General features: G+C 49.8%; 1 protein-coding gene and 1 pseudogene across 1 annotated transcript in view; both read left to right on the forward strand.

Moving 5' to 3' along the window:
* CELSR1 (cadherin EGF LAG seven-pass G-type receptor 1) overlaps positions 1–14,104 on the forward strand; it is a 182,322-nt gene that overhangs the window by 56,250 nt on the left and 111,968 nt on the right. The gene's annotated exons all lie outside the window — the stretch shown is intronic.
* On the forward strand, positions 5,780–6,196 carry LOC112633162 (annotated as a pseudogene).

Genomic DNA, 14,104 nt, shown 5'->3' on the forward strand with positions numbered 1-14,104 from the left:
AACCTCATCAGCTGGATGCCCCTCCCCCACAATCCCCAGTAGCACCCTGGACTCTCCTCTTCCCAACCCCTTCAGAACCTTGGATACCCTTCCCTCTACTCCTGTCAGTATCCTGGACTCCCCCACCCCAGACACCCCACACCTGCACCCTGGACTCCGCTTCCCCACACCCCCCACCTGCACCCTGGACTCCCCTCCCCTGCACCCCCCACCTGGACTTCCCTCCCCCATAGGGCTTACCATGCTAATTGGTCCCATTTGTCTTTTCCACCAGGCCAAGGACACCTTGAGGGCAGGACTGTGGTTTTTCCCTCTTGGCATCCCTAGATCTCAGCCTTGCACACACACGGCCCACAAACGTTTGTTGAATTAATGAGTGACGGCAATTTTAATTAGAGTTTCTTTGAGTTTAGGTTGCAGATTAGAATCTTTAAAAAGATATTGTACCAAATAATTTTTGACTATGAATGAATTGCAAACATCTCAGCTGCAGTAATTAGTATAAGAACTGAAATCCTCTTTCAGGACCCTTGGGGTCCTCTAAGAGGGAAATCCAGTTTGTTACTTGTAAGTCATCTCTTAATCATGTAATAGCAGGATATGTGATATTAGCGTCAGCTCTTCCATCTGTCCAGGCCTGAGCCAAAGACGCCATGGGAGGAATTTGGAGCTGCGGTTCTTGAGACCTTGGGTATGTGGAAGTGGGCGTGGGAGTGGGAGTGAGGGCAGGAAGTGGAGGGGGGCAGGGGGCGGGACCAGACACACAGTAGGTGCTCAGTAAACTTGTAATGAGTGGGGAGCAGGGGCCAGAACAGAAACTGTTGGAGAGAGGTGGGGGAATATGGGCCTGGAGGCATCTCAGAAGACATTCTGTGTGAATATGTCCTGATGCATGACTTTATTTTTATTTTTTTGTTTTGAGATGGAGTCTTGCTGTGTCGCCCAGGCTGGAGTGCAGTGGCACGATCTCTGCTCACTGCAGCCTCCACCTACCGGGTTCAAGGATGCTAACACACACACTTTCTCCTGCTGCAGCCTCCCGAGTAGCTGGGATTACAGGTGTGTGCCACCATGCCTGGCTAATTTTTGTATTTTTAGTAGAGAGGGGGTTTCACTATGTTGGCAGGCTGGTCTCCAACTCCTGACCTCAGGTGATCCACCTGCCTTGGCCTCCCAAAGTACTGGGATTACAGGCATGAGCCCCTGCGTCCAGCCTTTATTTTTTTGAGACAGAGTCTCAGTCTGTCGCCCAGGCCGGAGTACAGGGGCATGATCTTGGCTCACTGCAGCCTCTGCCTTCCGGACTCAAAGAATTCTCATGCCTCAGTCTCCCGAGTAGCTGGGATTACAGGCACCCACCACCATGCCTGGCTAATTTTTGTATTTTTACTAGAGATGGGGTTTCACCATGTTGACCAAGCTGGTCTCGAATTCCTGGCCTCAAGTGATCCGCCCGCCTCACCTCCCAAAGTGCTGGGATTCCAGGCGTGAGCCACCGCACCCAGCCTTGATGCGTACCTGAAAGGTTAGAGCATGTTAAGAGTAGATTAGTTTGGACCGTGACACGTGTCACTGTCATAGACAAACGACACAAGCAAGACATGATGACCAAAACTGGTTCACGTTTGCAGAACGGGTTCTCTTTCTCCCTCTGCGGGCTCCGATGGTTCCAGGGCACCCATTTCCCCAGACTGTGGGAGGCGCTGTGCAGAACCTGAGCGTCAACGGTCCCCGCCACACAAGCTCCGCAGGGCGCAGACAGCGCATGTGTGGATGGAGAGGTGCATGGAGCCTGCTGGCCACCTGTCTTGGAGATGAGCTCTTTGCTCCTTGGCAATTTGGTGATGCTCAGGCATGGGATGTGTGATGAGCAGGGAGGTGTCAGCCAGCCAGACTTTATTTTCAGCTTTACTTGCAATGTGCACCTCTCTCCCAGCTCCTCCATAATGAGCCAGACAGAAGCTGCCTGGCGGCCCCGCGTGCAGCCTGGCGGCCCCACGTGCAGCCTCCCGGCACATGGGCCTCCTTCCGTCCAAGTGGAGCTTTGAGTCTTTGCTTGAATCTTCTTACTCACTGGCTTCAGAATAGGCATCCGACTCATTAGCTTCAGGGAGAAGGAGTTGGGCGGGGGCCACTCACAAAGGCCTGGGAAGAGGAACCAGCGCCAGGGTCAGGATGGAGGGCTCGTCTTCTAGCAGAACCCATGTGAGGTGAGAGCTTTTATTTCAGTCTTTGAATACTGGAAATGAATCTCACCATCTGGAGGTGGCAGGGGAGAGGGGCCTGAAAGAAGTAAATTAAAATACTCAACTACAGAAAAACATCGGAGAAAAAAATCAAGACAAAAGCAAGGATGCTAACACACACACTTTCTCTGTTGGCTAAAACGGCGTTTTCACGGGGAGGCCTGCGTCGTCTTTCTCTCAGGTTTCTTCCACGAGAGCCTCTAGTTAATCATCTAAAACCACCCTTCTAATGTCATGCTGAATCAGTCTCTTGAAATTTAGGACTGGAATTTTCTCAGCAAATATTTAACTAGAAAAACGAAATCCCGGCTTTTCTGTTCTCAGCAGTTTCGATGCAAGTTGCAAATTAAGAGACGTCTGGGCCAATATTTGATCTTTTCCCCCAAAGAAAATGATCTGCTTGCCATTCACTAAATTGGAGGGAGGGATCCCCGGAAGTAACAAGGATGGTCTCCTTGCTCTTGGAGGGGGACTTCGGTAGTGTTTGGAGACCTCAGGCAGCAGCCAGACCTCCCCAGCACCTGGGCGGGATCCCTGTGAGCGCTGACTCCAGCAACTCTGATGGGCACGGGGTCTCTGGGGCAGAAGCCTCATGCCCAGCCAAAACAGGTGCTGCAGTGAGTGGGCGAGGTAGCCCTCATGGTATATGAGCACAGCTGTCCCTTGCTAGGCTGTCCCAGGCTGCCCCCAGTTCTAACTTGAGGACCTAACCCCACGAGGGGTCAGTGGCTTAATATAGCCTCTCCATGGTGTTTGCATTTCGAAAGAGGTCTCTGTGAAATTATTCTGGAAGGGATTTCAGGGCCCCTGAGTGGGGATACATTTCAGGGCTAGGAGGAGTGGCTCCTCCAAGTTCCTGGCAGATGCTGCACCCTGCATTTCTGGGGAGGGCTGGGCCTGAGGCAGCTGCCGCCAGGGGCTGGGCTGGGCTGAGCTGGTGGAAGGTGGGACTCTGTCTCCTGCAGGACCCTCCCAGTGGTCTTGCTTGGGACTGAACAGCTGGGGCTGGTGGGCCCTGTGGATGCCACGTTTACTGGTGCCCAGTTCAGACCTTGGACCTGTCCCCACCATTGTAATGGCTTTCCCCAGCGGCTCCCCTTCTCTTGCCCTGTACCCCTGGATTTCTGGGCGGAAGGCCTGGGGCGTTCTTCCCTACAGGTGAGTCTGAGAGCCAGGGTGGAGTGTGGGAGCTCGTGGGAGCCTGAGAATGTTCTGTGCTCAGTGAAATTGACAGTTGTGCTCCTTTACCTGGAGGCAAGGGATATGGCATCTGAGCTTGTTGGTGCCAGTGCCTTTGTTGTTACACCTTTGCTCTTAAATAGGTACAAATTATTGGTATTAGAGAGCCTTGCAGCTCCATATCCTCATTAAGCCTCTGCAGTTAATAATTATTTTTCTCTCTGAAAGTGTTGGTGTGAAAGAGCTGAGTAGACACGTGGAGACTGCAGGCCTCACTCTACCTTGGCAGGAAGATGGCGACCTGCACCCCCAACAGACAGCTGTGTGTCCTGGGCACAGTTCCTGAGCCTCTCTGGGCCCCACGTCTCTTGTCACTGGGGTAGCAGAATCTGCTCTGCCTCCCTGGGTAGTTGGAGAGGCAATAGCAGATACTGAGAGCAAAGACTTACGTAGCTCTTGCAATCCTCAGTGGTCTCCAGGAGGTGGGAAATCCAGTTACCCGGTTTTAATGATGAGGAAACCAAAGCACATACAGGTTAAGTGACTTGCCCAAGGTCACAGAGGAAGTGGGTGGCAGAGTGGGATTGTCAGGGAAAGCACCTTGAACGGAAAACCTGTGGGCTGCCACTGCACTCCAGCCTGGGTGACAGAGCGAGACTCCATCTCAAAAAAAAAAAAAAGTCAGGAAGAGCATGTTTCCATGAAGAGGGTGTGCTCAACTGTGAGGACCACGCCCTAGACACCCAGTGAGGCAGGTCTCATAGTTTGTGGCTTATGTTAATGTCTCATCATTAATTTTTTAATAAGGTTCTTTTTAAAGTCCTTGTTTTTAATGTAATCAAAATCATAGTTTTTTTCCTTTATGATAGTGTTTTGTATGTCATGTTTAAGAATTGCTTACCTATCTCAAGATCGTAAACATGATTTTGAATGATCTTTGCTAAAATAGGCTTTGCCTTTCCTGTGTAAGTCCTTAGTTCACCTGGAATTGATGTTTGTGCTTGGTGTGAGGTAGGGATCTAGTTTCACTTTGTCTGCCATGTAGACAGCTGAGTGGCTTGGGACCATGTGTGGGAATGCTTCTCTTTCCCGGTTGCCAACTCTGTTGTGTATGTGTGTGGACCTGTTTCTGGGCTCCATCTTCTGTCTGTTGGTCTGTTGGTCTGCTCCATGCCAGCACTCCTTTGTCTATATGTTGTAAGTCCTGACATCAGATAGAGCTTGTTCCCCTCCCCTGTTCTCCAGGGATGCCTTGGCTATTCTTGACCTATTGGTCTTCTGTAGAGATTAGAGAATCATCTTGTGAGTTCCCTGTGAAGGACCCTGTAGATAATTTTTTTTTTTTTTTTTTTTTTTTTTTTGATGGGGTCTTGTTCTGTCACCCAGGCTGGAGTGCAGTGGTGCAAGCTCAGCTCACTGCAACCTCTGCCCCCTGGGTTCAAGTGATTCTCGTGCCTCAGCCTTTTAAGTAGCTGAGTTTACAGGCGTGTGCAATCCCCGCTCTGCCACCCACTTCCTCTGTGACCTTGGGCAAGTCACTTAACCTCTATGTGCTTTGGTTTCCTCATCAGTAAAACTGGGTGATTGGATTTCCTGCCTCCTGGAGTCCCCTGAGGATTGCAAGAGCTATGTAAGTCTTTGTTCTCATTATCTGCTATTGCCTCTCCAACTACCCAGGGAGGCAGAGCAGATTCTGCTGTGGCTCATGGCCCTTCCTCTATCTTCAGGGCCAGCAGCATAGAATCCCTTGACTTCCTCCGTCCCCATAAGCTCTTTCTTCCACTATTCCTCCCTTCTCTGCTTTTAAGGATCCTGTGGCCACACTGGGCTCACCCAGATCCTCCAGGATACTCTCTTGGGTTAAGGTCACTGGTGAGCCACCGTACCCCTGTGCCATGTGGCATAACACTGTACCCCTGGGGATTGAGACATGGACCTCTTCTCGGGAGGTGAGGGGGAGACATTGTTTTGTCTACCACACGTGGCCATGGCCAAGATTTATAAAAGTCAGCTGGGTGCAGTAGCTCATGTCTATAATCCCAACACTTTGGGAGGCAGAGGCTAGTGGATCACCTGAGCTCAGAAGTTTGAGACCAGCCTGTCCAACATGGCGAAACCCCATCTCTACTAAAAATACAAAAATTAGCCAGGCGTGGTGGCACATGCCTGTAATCCTAGCTACCTGAGAAGCTGAGGTAGGAGAATCGCTTGAACCCAGGAGGCGGAGGCTGCAGTGAGTTGAGATCATGCTACTGCACTCCAGCCTAGGCAAGAGTGAGACTCCGTCTCAAAAAAAAAAAAAAAAAAAAAAAAATTTATAAAAGTCCAAGTAACTGGGGCAGCATGGGGTCGCCATGGTGGAGCTGCAGCAGCTGCAGGTGCAGGAGGCAGTGGACTCCATGGTGAAGAGTCCGGAGGGAGAGAGCATCTGGAAGATACAGGGTTTCATGTTCCAGTGCAGCACCAGCTGTTGTGAGGACAGTCAGGCCTCCATGCAGCAGGTGCACCAGTACATTAAGTGCTGCCATGTGCCCCTGGCTCAAGCCCAGGCTTTGGTCACCAGTGAGTTGGAGAAGTTCCAGGACCGCCTGGTCCGGTGTACCATGCGTTGCAACGACAAAGCCAAATATTCAATAGATGCTGGGAGTAAGGAGCTTCAGGTGAAGCAGAAGCTGGATGGTTGTGTGACCAAGTGTGTGCATGACCACATGCACCTCATCCCAACTATGACCGAGAAGATGAAACAAGCTCTCTCATCCATTGGGAAATAAAAGTTTTTGCCAGTGGCCATCGGGGCCAAGGACAAAAGGAATTGGGAATTTTAGTCTTTTTTTTTTTCCCGAGACATAGTCTTGCTCTTTTGCCCAGGCTGGAGTGCAATGGCATGATCTCAGCTCACTGCAACCTCCGCCTCCCAGTTTCAAGCTGTTCTTCTGCCTCAGCCTTCTGAGTGGCTGGGACTACAGGCATGCACCACCATGTCCAACTAATTTTTGTATTTTTAGTAGAGACGGGGTTTCACCATGTTGGTCAGGCTGGTCTCAAACTCCTGACCTCGTGATCCACCTGCCTTGGCCTCCCAAAGTGCTGGGATTACAGGCATGAGCCACTGGACCTGGCCGGAATTTTAGTCTTTTGAGCAAAGTTTATGAATGAAGAAATGAAGGATGGCCGTAAGTGTAAGGCTTATGTCACTTGCCTCTGGACACTGGTTCTTTTATGTTTTAGTCCTAAAAAATGAAATGGAAAAAAGTGGTGCTAAATTGGGTCAGAGACATGACAGGAGAGTTTTAGAGCTTATATTTCCTGGGCCAGTGCTTGTCCTGGCAGTAAGGATCTCCCCTGTAACAAGCCAGAGCCCTCCAAGGTACTGGACTCTTCTTACTACACAGGTACCAACAGGCTGGCAGGTTAGAGTTGGTGGAGTTTGAGGAGAGATATTTCCTCTTTGTTGCCAACATCCTGTTTACCAGGAGTGTCTCCACATCATTTGCCATAAGCTGTGAAACAAAATCCATGAGGTCATTCACTTAGAAGGAAAAAAAGTTTTCTGTGTCTTTGTTTTCCTGGTTTTGTGTAATTTACACAAGGTCATACAAGTTGATTTTAAGATGTGGAATTGGGAGGGAGACTCGTTTGGATACGAACCTTGAAAGGTTCCAGCTGGGCGCGGTGGCTCACGCCTATAATCCCAGCACTTTGGGAGGCCAAGGTGGGCAAATCACGAGGTCAGGAGATCGAGACCATCCTGGCTAACACAGCGAAACCCCGTTTCTATTAAAAATACAAAAAGAAATTAGCCAGGTGTGGTGGCGGGCGCCTGTAGTCCCAGCTACTCGGGAGCCTGAGGCAGGAGAATGGCGTGAACCGGGAGGCGGAGCTTGCGGTGAGCTGAGATGGTGCCACTGCACTCTAGCCTGGGCGACAGAGTGAAACTCTGTCTCAAAAAAAAAAACAACAAAAAAGAACTTTGAAAGGTTCCTTGTGGATCCCCATTTCTGGTCATCAGGATGTGGATGTACATTTCTTAAAATTATGACGTCTGCATCTTTCAGCCTGGAGACCATGCAAAAACATGAGAGGCGATGACACACTAATTATGGGAAGCAGGATTACTGGCTGATGGGCCCTGAGGCTGTATATAGCAAAATGACAGGACAATCTTTGCAGTAACACTTTGCCCATGAAGAGAAGGGGGTTTTGATTGTGATATATACTGGTATATAGGAGTGAACAGTAAAAGAGGAGCATTTGGCTACTTGATTATAACAGAGTTATGAAGTACTGGATTTGGAAAAACCTGGTTTTTATAGAACAGATGGAATGAAGACCTAACCCTAGCATTGCCTACTTAGCCCTCTGAATTAACAGAGTCCAGTCGAGACAAACCCCTGGCAACAGGAAATTCAAGGGAGAAAAAGGAAGCGACTTGGGCTAGGATGAGCTGACTCCCTGAGAGCAAAGGAGAGGCAGCCTCCATTACCAAATGCCATTTCTGCCTGGGGCTTTCGTAGCTTGCAGTGTTCCTGCCCCGGCATGGCACCTTATTGTTTTGATAGCAACCTCATTGTATTTTCACCAGCTTATTACTTGAAATGATAAGACAACCTGTCCATTTGCTGTTTCCCGGCTGTGATATATTTTCCTAGTGATTTGGCTTTAAAAATAAATAAGGTGTAATTTTCTACGCCCCCCCACCAAAAACAAAGTCCAGATAACCACAGAAAGTCTCAGCTCACTATCCGTGGCCCCTGGAACCCGGCATCTCCTGCCCAGTTGTGGTCTCTGACTCCGTGATGACCTCGCGGGGGACATGGCTGCAGTGCCGGTTCAGACACCACGGGAAGCTTTTTCCCAAAGACGAGGCGTCTGCTTGAGGCACATGTGCAGTGGCAGGGGCCAGGGCAGGGCCCAGACAGTTTTCCCCTGGCAGCCGCTGCAGCCTTTCTGCACAGGAGGGCCTTCGGGCTCAGGGATAGGAGCGGCTTGACGCCAAAAAAACAAAAAAACCAAAACAGGCTTGTTGGTCACTCAGCATCTCCCCACGGGAGTTCCTGGCACTCCCCAACAAGGGGTTCCTGAACAAGGGTTCAGACATTTGGATTCCTGTTCAGCAAACAAATGTCTTCAGATTGTTCTGTGAGGACTTGAAGCAAAGCAGAGACAACGGAAGGTCCCTGATAAACTCCAGGTGTTTGATCCCTGTCCCTAGAGATGAGTCAGCATTTCAGAGGCACTGCTGACAAGCATGGGGGTCGGTACAGACCTGAGTCCAGCAGGTCATGTTGGAGAGAGAGAAGCTCCCAGGATTCAGCAAAACTCTGGGAGCATCTGTCGGCAGATGCTGCACCAGCCGCAGGTGTGAGTGTGCGGGAGTCTGGGCGGGCAACAAGAGGAGGAAGATGGAGAGAATGGCACAGGGACACGCAGAGGGAGGCTGAGGGTCACCTGCTGCTCTGGCCACTGAGGTGACTGGATGAGGAGTGTAGCTGGGTGCTGGATGACACTTTTAGACCTGGAGCCTGGAATGTTCCAGACTGGCCCTGGTCGTTCCTGACTCCCTGGGCCTGCGGTGAGCAGTGGCTGAAAAACCTGAGAGCTCTGAGCAGGACCTGCTGCAGGGCTGGGTTGGGCTGGTTGCTGTGTCTGCTAAAACATCTCATCTTCAGCTGGGCGCAGTGGCTCACACCTATAATCCCAGCGCTTTGGGAGGCCGAGGTGGGTGGATCACAAGGTCAGGAGTTCAAGACCAGCCTGGCTCTACCAAAAATACAAAACAACAACAAAAAAATTAGCTGGGCATGGTGGCTGGCGCCTGTAATCCCAGTTACTAGGGAGGCTAAGGCAGGAGAATCGCTTGAACCTGGGAGGCGGAGGTTGCAGTGAGTCAAGATTGCGCCACTGCACTCCTGGGTTACAGTGCGAGACTCCATCTCAAAAAAAAAAAAAAAAAAAAGTTCTCATCTTTATTGTCCACAGCTCTCTTCGGCTGGCAGTGGCTCGTGGACACATCGGGCCCGGGAACATATGGTTGTCCCCTGGCAGGTGCTCAGGGCCGTGCTGTCGTGCTGGAAGGCATCATTCAGCTCAGAACCAGGCGCCCACTTGTTCTTTTAAATTTGCTTTGTCGTTTAATCTTTGCCTCGGGGAACTTGGCCCATTTTTCCAGGACGGGGACAGAGAGGTGACTTTCTGGTTCTGGCAGGGAAGAGCAAGGCTGGAACGACTCCCCATTGGCCCAACCCGTGTCGCTCTCGGAGCCCAGCTGGCAGGGGAATGCCCCAGACGGCACTGTTGGGAGGCACAAAGGCCCGAGTGGTCTGGCATAGCCGGGTGCTGAGCCAAGGAGCCTTGAGCTCTGTGCTTCCTGGGCTCCTGGTACCTGCTGAGAGTCTCAGGCCGGAAGCGGTCCAGAGGTTTGGATCATCATTTCCGAGGGCGGGGTTGTCAGCTGGTGCGCTGCTGCCCTGGCAGACGTTGTCCGGAGACATGTGTGGTCGTCACAGCCTGGGGTGGGGGTGCTGCTGACATCCAGTGGGTGGAGGCCAGGGATGCTGCCCAGCATCCTCCCAGCGGCTGGCACCCCACAGAGAGTTTTCCAGCCCCCACAAGAGTCAACAGTGCTGCCGTGGGGAACCTGCCCTGCAAGCCGAAGCCCGGGGGTTCCTCCTTTTCTTATCTTAAAGCAGGCTTGGCCAGGCACCATGGCTCAGGGCTGTAATCCCAGTACTTTGGGAGGTAGAGGCAGGTGGATCATGAGGCCAGGAGATCGAGACCATCCTGTCCAACATGGTGAAACCCCATCTCTACTCTAAAATACAAAAAATCAGCCTGGTGTGGTGGCACACACCTGTAGCCCCAGCTACTCGGGAGGCTGAGGCAGGGGAATCGTTTGAACTTGGGAAGTGGAGGTTGCAGTGAGCCGATTGTGCCACCACGCTCCAGCCTGGTGACAGAGCAAGACTCCGTCTCAAGACAAAAAGCCAAAAAAACAAAAAAACCAAAACAGGCTTGTTGGTCACTCAGTGTCTCCCCACGGGAGTTCCTGGCACTCCCCAACAAGGGGTTTCTTGTGGTCAGACGTTTGGATTCCTGTTCAGCAAACGAGTGCCTTCAGATTGTTCTGTGAGGACTTGAAGCAAAGCAGAGACAATGAAAGGTCCTTGATCAAACTCCGGGTGTTTGATCCCTGTCGAAGTCCCGGCCAGTGCCTTCGCTGCGGCGCGTGGGCCTCTGTGGGCTTTTCCCATGATATTTAGCTCATGGTGTAAACAGATGGGAACTTTGGCTCTACCCAAGCCATACTCAGCATCTTTAAGGTGGGGGAGTTGGTGTCTCCAGGGTCGGAAAGTGGCTTCCTGCTCTTAGGAGGAGAAGCGGTTCTGCGTCTTAGAACGTCTGTTCATTTCTGACTTCATTGACAGCTTGGTTTGAAGGAAATTGTTCTTGAAATACCCTTTAGAATTGCTTTCTCCTTTTGGACAATCTCACGCCAAAATGAGACGAAGTTTTACTAAGAATCAATTCTTAACTCTTTTTTCCTTTTAAAAAAATTGAGGTGAAACTCACATAAGATAAAATTAACCACTTCATTTATTTATTTATTTATTTATGTATTTATGTATTTATTTATTTATTTAGAGACGGTGTCTTGCTCTGTCACCCAGGCTGGAGTGCAGTGGCGCGATCTTGGCTCACTGCAAACTCTGCCTCCCGGGTTCACGCCATTCTCCTGCCTCAGCCTCCCGAGTAGCTGGGACTACAGGCGCCCACCACCATGCACGGCTCATTTTTTGTATTTTTAGTAGAGACGGGGTTTCACCATGTTAGCCACCATGGTCTCGATGTCCTGACCTCGTGATCCGCCAGCCTCGGCCTCCCAAAGTGCTGGGATTCCAGGGGTGAGCCAGCGCCCCAGCCAGAATTAACCACTTTAAAATGAACACTTCAGTGGCATTTATTACATTCATGATGTTGTGCAACCTCTCCCTCTGTGCAGTTCTAGAACATTCTCATCACCTGAGAAAGCCCCATACCCAGTAAGCTTAATCACTTCCGGTCCATCTTGCCCCTTGCTCTTGGCAACCAGCATGGCTTCTGCCTCTGTGGATTCTAGGTGTTTCCTATCAGTGAAACCATGATTATGTGGCCTTTTGTGTCTGGCTTCTTTCACTTGGCAGAAGGTGTGTGAGTTTCACGCACGTTGTAGCCTGGTCAGTACTTCCTCTCTCTTTTTTTTTTTTGTTTGAGATGGATCTTACTCTGTTGCCCAGGCTGGAGTGAAGTGGCATCATCTCAGTTTACTGCAACCTCTGCCTCCCGGGTTCAAGCGATTCTCCCACCCCAACCTCCTGAGTAGCTGGGGCCACAGGTGTGCACCACCATGTCTGGCTAATTTTTTGTGTTTTGGTAGAGATGGGGTTTCACCATGTTGCCCAGGCTGGTCTCGAACTCCTGAGCTCAGCGGTCAGCCCACCTTGGTCTCTCAAAGTGCTGGGATTGCAGGCATAAGCCATCACGCCCAGCCTACTTCCTCTTTATGGCTGAATAGTATTCCGTTGTATGATTGGAAGATACCGGGTTTGTCCATTCATACATTGGTGGATGTTTGGGTTTCCACTTTGGGTTATTGTGAATCATGCTGTGGTGAGCATTTATGTACAAGTTGTGTGGATGTGTGTTTTCAATTTTTTTGAATTGCACCTGGGGATAGAATTCTGGGTAATGTGTTAATTCTATGTTGAACTTTCTGAGGAAGCAATCCTTAACTCTTAAATGAAAGTTCTGCCTCCTGACAAGAATGCACTTGCTCAGCATCTCAGCCCACAACTTCTTTAGGCTGGGGTTGGGCTGGCCATGTTGGTGTGTGAACACACCTTCCTGGGGCACCGTGGGGCCTGTTATGATTTCAGGCTTCCAGAAGGTTCCATCAAGCAGAGACTTGATGAGCTGCGTTGGAATAACATGGAACAACTTAATAGTATTAAATCCTGAATTAGATTCTAACATCTGCCTTGGGATATGAGCTTTATTTTATACATGAAATCAGGAGAGAGCATTTCTTAATCAGTGTTATCGAGGATTATGTGATTTTATCATAAATAATAAATGTGAGAGTGACATTGAGAAGGAGGTTTTAGGTGTCTTCGTAGCTTCATTTCTCCTCCTTTCTTTCCCCCCATTCATTCATTTATTTTTAGTTGCAATAAACCTTATAAAACGACCATCTTGGCCATTTTTAAGTGTGCAGTTTAGTGGCATTAAGTGCATTCACATTGTTGCACAGCTGTCACCACTATCCACCTCGAGAACTTCCTCATCTTCCCAAACTAGACTCTGTCCCCATTCAACACCACCTCCCCATGGCCCTCCCCTAGTCCCTGGCTCCCACCATCCTACTTTCTGTCTCTGTGGATTTGACTATTCTCGGAACCTCTCGTAAGCGGAAGCAGACAGTATTTGTCCTTTTGTGACCGGCCTCTTTCACTCAGTGTGATGTCTTCAAGGCTCATCTGTGTTGTAGCGTGTGTCAGGGTGTCCACCCTTTTTAAGGCCTTCTTACTTCTTATGCTACCTGAAGTTGGGTGTTTTCAGTAATAATAATGTGTAATGTTTATCCTGACTCATCTAATGCTGATGGTCTGGGTATGTGGTTCTTTCGTGCTGTCCTCCATATCTTGTGACAGAATAATTCTTGTCATTTCTAGGATTTTATAATTTAGGAGATGAGGAAGGATGTTAAATGAAAAAATGTGCCTTGGAAACAATAATGCGGCAAGATAAAATGGTGTATGTATTTGAATGATTGCATATTTGAAGCTGTAGAAGCTTTTCAGAGCTTTTAACATGCTCCTAATTTGCCCATTGATAGGCTTCCCAGGGCCTGCCTGTGCGTTTCCATTTGATCTGTGCTTGGCCACGGGAGAAGCGGTTTGGTGTTCTCAGCAGATCCCAGCAGCCTCCCCAACAAGTTAAGTGACTTGCCTGGAACTTGCAGCTTGGGTTCAGGGTGGATGACAGAGTGAGACTCTGTCTAAAAAAAAAAAAAAAAAAAAAAAAAAAAGAAGTACAGAATAGAATAATGATCACCATAATCCGGGGAGGTGAGGAGGAAGAGGGGGTTGGAGAGAGATTGGTCGAAGAGTACCAAGTTACAGTAGGATGGCAGGAATAAGTTCTGTTGCTCTATTGTATAGTAGGATAACCATGGTTAATAGTATTGTATATTTCAAAATAGCTAGAGGAAAGGATTTTGAACATTCTCACCACAAAGAAATGATAAATGTACAATTAATGGATATATTCAATACACTTAGTTGAGTTTTACACAATGTCTAGGGGTCAGGACCAGGCACTGGGACCAGACACTGGGGCAGGGTCGGGGTGGGTGCTGGCTGCTGGGGGTGCTTGTCTGTGGCTAAGACTAGGTGGGACTAACAGGGGAGGACGTGTGAGGACCCACCTGCAGCAACCCGAGGGGATGGCAGTGGTGGGGTTACAGGGTGCGGACTTGGATTCCAAAGAGGAGAAACCAAGGAAACCAAGGTGTGGGCTTCCTTGGGGTGTGAGAAGGGCTCCTCCTTCTCCATTGTCTAGCCAATGGCACAGGTGGGGACAAGGAGGAATAGGAGGCTAGCTCTGCCCTCCCCACCCCTAACCCCAGGCAGAGCTGCACCCTT

The sequence above is a fragment of the Theropithecus gelada genome, chromosome 10, assembly GCF_003255815.1.
Source record: "Theropithecus gelada isolate Dixy chromosome 10, Tgel_1.0, whole genome shotgun sequence".
In the NCBI taxonomy this organism is placed as follows: Eukaryota; Metazoa; Chordata; class Mammalia; order Primates; family Cercopithecidae; genus Theropithecus; species Theropithecus gelada.